The following is a 7,359-nucleotide window of genomic DNA, read 5'->3' as shown; positions in this document are numbered from 1 at the left end:
TCTCTTGGTTAAAAACCTTCAGTGGCTGGGTATGGTGGCTCATGCCCGTAATCCCAGCACTTTGGGAGGCCGAAGTAGGTGGATCATTTGAGATCAGGAGTTTGAGACCAGTCTGGCCAACATGGTGAAACCCTGTCTCTACTAAAATACAAAAATTAGCTGGATGTGCTTGCTTGAACCCAGGAGGTGGAGGTTGCAGTGAGCTGAGATTCTGCCACTGCACTCCAGGATGGGTGACTGAGTGAGACTCTGTCTCAAATAAATAAATAAATACCTTCAATGCCTTTCCTTATACTTTGAATACATTTCAAACTTCCTTTCTCATGCTAAAATGCCCTGAGCAATCTACACCTACCCACCTCTCAAATTCCTCCTCTTTGTTCCAGCTTTCCCCATGCCCACTGGACTCCAGCCCCAACTGTTAGCTACTGGAGTAGGAACAACTACATAATCTTGCCTCAGGGCCTCCTTATATCCTACCCCTTATATTCTGCCACCTGTTCTCTGCCTCTGATACTATCTTCCCCCCTTTATTTAAAAAAAAATTTTTTTTTTGAGATGGAGTTTCACTCTCATTGCCCAGGCTGGAGTGCAATGGTGCGATCTTGGTTCACTGCAACCTCCATCTCCGGGGTTCAAGGGATTCTCCTGCCTCAGCCTCCAGAGTATCTGGGATTATAGGCGTGCGCCACCATGCCCAGTTAATTTTTTTATTATTAGTAGAGACAGGGCTTTACCATGTTGGCCAGGCTGGTCTTGAACTCCTGACCTCAGATGATCCACTTGTCTCAGCCTCCTAAAGTGCTGGGATTACAGGTGTGAGCCACCGTGCCTGGCCCCATCCTTTACTTTAGTAGCCCTTTCTTATCTTTCAGTGCTTAAATGTTACCTCCTCAAAAAAGCCTTCCCTGACTCATCTTGTTTCCATCTCCCCTTTTTATCTCTGCTATTTTAAACAAGTTTTTAAATATAAAATAAAGCACAGTTAGAGACAACTACACAAAACAAAGGTTAAGGAGTTATTTTAAAGTGAACACCCTTGTAACCACCGCTCAGGTCAAGAAATAGAATGTTGTGAGCCATCCCAGAGGCTCCTCCATTTGCCACATTCAAATCACAGCTCCCTCCTTCCCTGCAAAAGTAGCCATGATTCTGACTTTTTTTTTTCTAATTATTTCCTTGTGTTTCTTTATGGTTTTTTATCATCTATGTATGCATTTCTAGGCAGTATAGGATTTTTAAAAATGTATTTTCTTAGTGGTTACTATGGGGACTACAGTCAACATCTTGAATTTATAATCCTCTAGTTTAAATTGATACCAGCATAGTTTTAATAGCATATAAAAATTCTGTTCCTTTGTAGCTCCACCCCACTTTGTTGTCACAGTTTACATTTTTGTACATTGTATGCCCAGTAATATAAATTTAAAATTATTTTTACACATTTGCTTTTTGAATCATGTGGGAAATAAAATGGAGTTACAAACCAGACTTGCAGTATTACTGGCTTTTATTTGTACACAGTTACTTTTACTGGAGATCTTCATTTCTTCATACGGCTTCAAATTACTGTCTAGTGTCCTTTTGTTTCAACTTGAAGGCTGCCCTTTAGCATTTCTCACAGGGCAGGTCTACTGGTAACAAGCTCCCCTAACTTTTGTTTGCCTGGGAATGTTTTATTACTCCATTTTTGAAGGGCAGTTTTGTTGGATATAGAATCCTTTGTTGATATTTTGTTTTCTTTCATCACTTTAGTATTTATTTTTTAATAGAGACAGGGTTTTGCCATGTTGCCCAGGCTGGTTTTGAACTCCTGAGCTCAAGCAATCCACCCACCTCAGCCTGGGATTACAGGTGTCCACCACTATGCTCAGCCTCTTTTGAAGCAGTTTATTTTATTTTTATTCTTATTTTATTTTTATTTATTTATTTTTTTGAGACGGAGTCTTGCTCTGTCGCCCAGGCTGGAGTGCACTGGCACGATCTCGGCTCACTGCAACCTCTGCCTCCCAGGTTCAAGTGATTCTCCTGCCTCAGCCTCTCAGGTAGCTGGGATTATAGGCCTGTGCCACTATGCCTGGCTAATTTTTGTATTTTTCGTAGAGCCGGAGTTTCACCATATTGGCCAGGCTGGTCTTGAACTCCTGACCTCAAGAGATCCGCCCGCCCATCTGACCTCAAGAGAAGCCTCCCAAAGTGCTAGGATTACAAGCATGAGCCACTGTGCCTGGCCTAAAAACCTCTTTCCTTTATAAATTACCAAGTCTCAGTCATTTCTTTATATTAATAGCAGTGTGAGAATGGACTAATACACAGACTTACACAATAATTTGTGAATAAGATTTGCTCTGTTGTCTCTGGAACCAGAGAACAGGGTCTTAAACTGGGAATGCAGGCTGCCATCTTCTAAACCACCACCAAGCCAGAGGAGTGGGGCAAGGATGAGTAAAAATGCCACAAAGCTCTCCTGCCATTTTAGTTTCTTTTTTTGTTGTTGTTTCAGTGTTCACTTGGTTGCTGTAAACCTTTGACTGTTTTCCAAAGTCCTGAAAAAGTTGGCTTTGATGGTTTCTGTTTGTTTTTCTATGTTTCTGTGGAGGAATAGGAGTTTAGAGCTACCTAATCTGCCATTTTGCTGATGTCATTCCCTTATATATTATAGTACTGCTCATTTTTAAAAAATTTGATATTTCAATATCTCTCTTAATCTGGTTTCCTCTCTATCTCTTTTTTCTTTCTCTGTAAAAATTATCACATATTAAAATTGACTTTTTAAAAACACATCTATACCATTTTAAAAAAATTATTTTTTCTGATAATAAAATACTTTATTGGTCCTATTTAATAAATGTCAGAAGCATAGTAACATTTCCATTGGTTAGCTTCCATCTTTAAAAGCTAGTTTAAAAACAACAGGAGGAAAAGTAAACTCATTTGATTCTCTCAAAAAACAAGCTGTAACTTACCTTTGCAAATACTTATGTTATCTCACTTTAAATACTATAATTCACTGGTCTTCATAATACATAATTGTATTAATATATAAAAGGAGAAAGTGGCCTGATTTTGCAGAGAACATTTCACACATCTTTAAAAAAAAAATCCCTAAACACCACCACAACTTAAAACTTGTAAGAGTTATTATAATATTGAATTAATATAGCACCTAGAAATTTGAAATTTGTAATATTTCAGATGATATGATTTACTGAGAAAAAGAGTAATGATTTTTCTTCAGTCAATTTTCAGGGGTTTAGGTACTGATAAAATTCAACATAGGTCTATTTTAAAAGCCGAAGGTTAAAAAATTTATGCATGCTAGGAATTGACCTGATGGTAACAGATCCATGAGTGACAAATAATGTGGTGCAGTCCTATCTGAATATAACTTCTTCTTCACTTTGTCTCATTAATTTATACCTCAATTAAAACATTCTATATGCAAGTGATATATTTCTCTAAAACATTCCATATTTCAGATTTCCATTCAGACTATCTTCCTCTCCTCCTTCCTTTTCTCAAATCAGAGTGATCTTGTGGTATACCATTTGCTTTTTCTCCCCACAATGAAACTCTTTTTCAACTCAAAGTATTATAGTAATGCAAATACAAATGTAGCATTTATTAATATATTAGAAAAAAGGATAGCTAATACATATAGGTCCATGCCAAATGAGAAAATCGAAAGCAAAAACAAAACCATGCTATGCTCATTTATTCTGAACCACCATGGGAAAACCCTGATGTAGCTGGCGCACGTAAACTAATGTTCCCAGACACAGCTAGGATCCTGTACTCCAACATAACTAAATGCTCTGTTAAAAACGTTTCCGTGTTCTTTTCTGTTTGTGCAAAATAGTCTACAGCAACTCTGACTACTAATCCTGAACATGATGATAATATAATAACATTATATATATATAAAATATACATATATATAATATATATATATATTTTTTGAGACGGAGTCTCGCTCTGTTGCCCAGGCTGGAGTGCAGTGATGCAATCTCGGTTCACTGCAAGCTCTGCCTCCCAGGTTCACGCCATTCTCCTGCCTCAGCCTCCCGAGTAGCTGGGACTACAGGTGCCCGCCACCACGCCCAGCTAATTTTTTGTATTTTTGGTAGAGACAGGGTTTCACCATGTTAGCCAGGATGATGTCAATCTCCTGACCTCGTGATCCGCCAGCCTCGGCCTCCCAAAGTGCTGGGATTACAAGCGTGAGCCACCGCGCCCGGCCATAACATTATATTTTTAATCAAGCCATAGATTCTAATCTATTTTCTACTATTACCCATTTGCTTAAAAACAGACTTTCAGGAGGCTAAGCATCAGTAAGTTAAGGAGTTTTTATTCCTGCCTTTCTCTTGATTGATTGATTATTTCAGATGTGTCAAATAATCATCCTCTACTTCAGTGGAAAAGGATTCTTCAAGCTATCAAATCAAGCAGGCTGACTCAGGGGTGGGCAGGTGAAGATACCTGTCCACACACTATGCCCATAACACTCCATCTCCTCTGTAAGAATGTGCTGCTCTCCACCCACCAGCAACCCAGCACATGCCATCCTCTTCACCCAGATACAATCAGGACACCATACAATCCCACACGCAATCAGAACATGGGTACCAGGTAGAACTAACTCAAAACAACTTTTGGGACAAATACCAGATTTCAATTTGTCAATTATTCCATAGTGCAGTATTCTCACAAAACAGAGACTTTATGTTGAAACATTTGTTTTTTCTTCTCAATCAAGTTGAACTGCTAAAGTAATGTCAGAAAGAACATGAAAAATAAACATGTCTTCTCCAAAAGAAGCACTGCATCCGGAAGTAGAATTAAGGCTAAATAAATAGTGCTAGTTTGCGGTTCACACAGTAACGCATTATGATTTCAACCAACAGCTTTGCTGTTTATCCTGTACGCCTGTTTATGAAGCTGCGTCTCTGTTTCCCCCCGAAGACCGGCATTCCCATGTGGGAGTGAGAGGCCTCATTCATGGCTTTAGACTGGATGCACATGTGGTACTACTCAGGGGTCAGCCCATCAGCACAGCGCTTTTCATGCCACAGGTGGAAAAGACTAGGAAACGGAGTCCAAATCACAATGAGGTCACCATGTAAGAATTTTTGATAAAGACGAACATCTCCACCCCAACCTTTCACTTCCATGTCAAATCCACCAATGGTCGGGAAATCTGATCGATACTGACAAGTCATTCCAAAGCCAATCTCTCCAAAAGCCAGAATCCTTTTTGTGAACCAGCTGCTGCTCCACAGGTGGTGGCACTTCCTGTTTGGCATAAACAATGGCAGGATTGTAAAGACTGAACACCACAGGGTAAAACACCTTCTTACCTGACTCAGCATTTAACTGGCAGCTGTTAAGGAATTCGGCTGAGAAATAGATATCAACATCACAGAAAAACATCAAGACCTCTCCCTTGTCCCAAGCTCGGGCACCCACATTTACTCCTCATCCACGATTAAATTCTTCATTCAATGAGATCAATTGTGAAAATTAGACTCACTTGTGACAGATTCTAGGCTAGACCTGACTTTAGACAGTCCTTCATTACCAAAATACACCACTGTGAGATGAATCTTGTCTTGATGAATACAAACCTCCCTGAAGTTCTGCAAAAACTGTACAAATGCTTCAGTTCTTTCAGCAAGTGGTGTAATGATATTAATAACTGATCTAATGATGTCAATAATCTCGCTCTTCACTTTCATGAGAGGTCCAAAAGGGTGGAAGAGGGTCACATGTCTATATTCCATAAGGTCTGCTTTCTTAAAAAAGAGTTCATACTGCGTGCCCTTATCTCCAGTCTAACCCTCTTATCCACTCCCCTCACCTCTAACTTCTGACAACCAATAATCTGTTCTCTAATGACAGTATTGTCATTTCAAGACTGTCATATAAATGGAAATATCTATTTTAGTTTAGTTTTGGTTTGGTTTGGTTTTTGCTTTAGAGACAGGGTCTCACTCTGTTGCACAAGCTGGAGTGTAGTAGTGCAATAACTTAAAAAAATTTTTTTTACAAATTTCTAAAACTTTTATGTTAAGTACAGGGGTATACATGCAGGATGTGCAGATTTGTTATATAGGTAAACATGTGCTGTGGTGATTTGCTGCACAGATCATCCCATCACCTAGGTATTAAGCCCAGCATGCATTAGCTGTTCTTCCTGATGCAACTCCTCCCCCCACCTCCTCACATGTGCCCAGTGTATGTTGTTCTTACCATGAGTCCATCTCTCATCATTTAGTTCCCATTTATAAGTGAGAACATGTGGTATTTGGTTTTCTGTTCCTACATTAGTTTGCTGAGAATAATGCCTTCCAACTCCATCCATGTCCTTGCAAAGGACATGATCTCATTCCTTTTTATGGCTGCATGGTATTCCATGGTGTATATGCGCCACATTTTCTTTATCTAGTCTATTATTGATGGGCAGTTAGGTTGATTCCATGACTTGGTGCAATCACTTTTGAAGCTGGCTTTTTTTCATTCATCATAATGCCTTTGAAATTCATCCAAGCTATTGTGTGTATAAATAGTTGGTTTGTTTTTATTGCTGAACTGTATTCCATTGTATGGATATACCCACAGTTTATTCTGTTCTTTGAAGGGCATTTGGATTGTTTCCAATGTTCGGCAATTATAAATAGAGCTGCTATAAACATTCATATCGAGGATTTTTGTTTTTGCTTTTTTTAAAAAAAAAACTCTTTATTTATTAATTTTTGAGACAGAGTCTTGCTCTGTCACCCAGGCTGGCGTGCAGTGCCATGATCTCAGCTCCCTGCAACCTCTGCCTCCCAGGTTCAAGCTATTCTCCTGCCTTAGCCTTCTAAGTAGCTGGGATTATAGGTGCCCACCACCATGCCTGGCTAATTTTTATATTTTTAGTAGAGACAGGGTTTCACCATGTTGGCCAGGATGGTCTTGAACTCCTGGCCTCAGATGATCCGCCTGCCTCAGCCTCCCAAAGTGCTGGGAGTACAGGCATGAGCCACTGAACCCGGCCACTCTTTATTTTCAAATAATTATAGATTCACAGAAAGTTGTAAAAATAGTACAAGGAAGTCCTATGTACCTTTCACCCAGTTTTAGCTAATGGTAATCACTTGTGTAACTATAGTATGATATCAGAACTATGAAATTGGCATTGATAAAATGTACAAACTGTATTCAGATTTCACCAGTTTTACATGTACTCGTTTGTGTGTCTATAGGCCTAAGCATATTTTAAAACAATTTTTTTCTTTTCCTGTCCATGCCCGCACCAGTAGCCAGGACACAGGCCACATTTTTTAAAATGACAGTTTTATTGAGACATAATTCACA

At 39.2% G+C, this 7,359-nt stretch overlaps 1 pseudogene; it reads right to left on the bottom strand.

Annotated features, from left to right (window-relative positions):
- Nucleotides 1-4,896: 4,896 nt before the first annotated feature.
- LOC100425840 (chondroitin sulfate N-acetylgalactosaminyltransferase 2 pseudogene) lies at nucleotides 4,897-5,461 on the bottom strand (annotated as a pseudogene).
- Nucleotides 5,462-7,359: the final 1,898 nt, after the last annotated feature.

This window comes from Macaca mulatta, chromosome X (assembly GCF_049350105.2).
Source record: "Macaca mulatta isolate MMU2019108-1 chromosome X, T2T-MMU8v2.0, whole genome shotgun sequence".
NCBI classification, from domain to species: domain Eukaryota; kingdom Metazoa; phylum Chordata; class Mammalia; order Primates; family Cercopithecidae; genus Macaca; species Macaca mulatta.
Note: the sequence above shows the minus strand (reverse complement) of the source record. Positions and strands in the feature narration are given on the sequence as shown.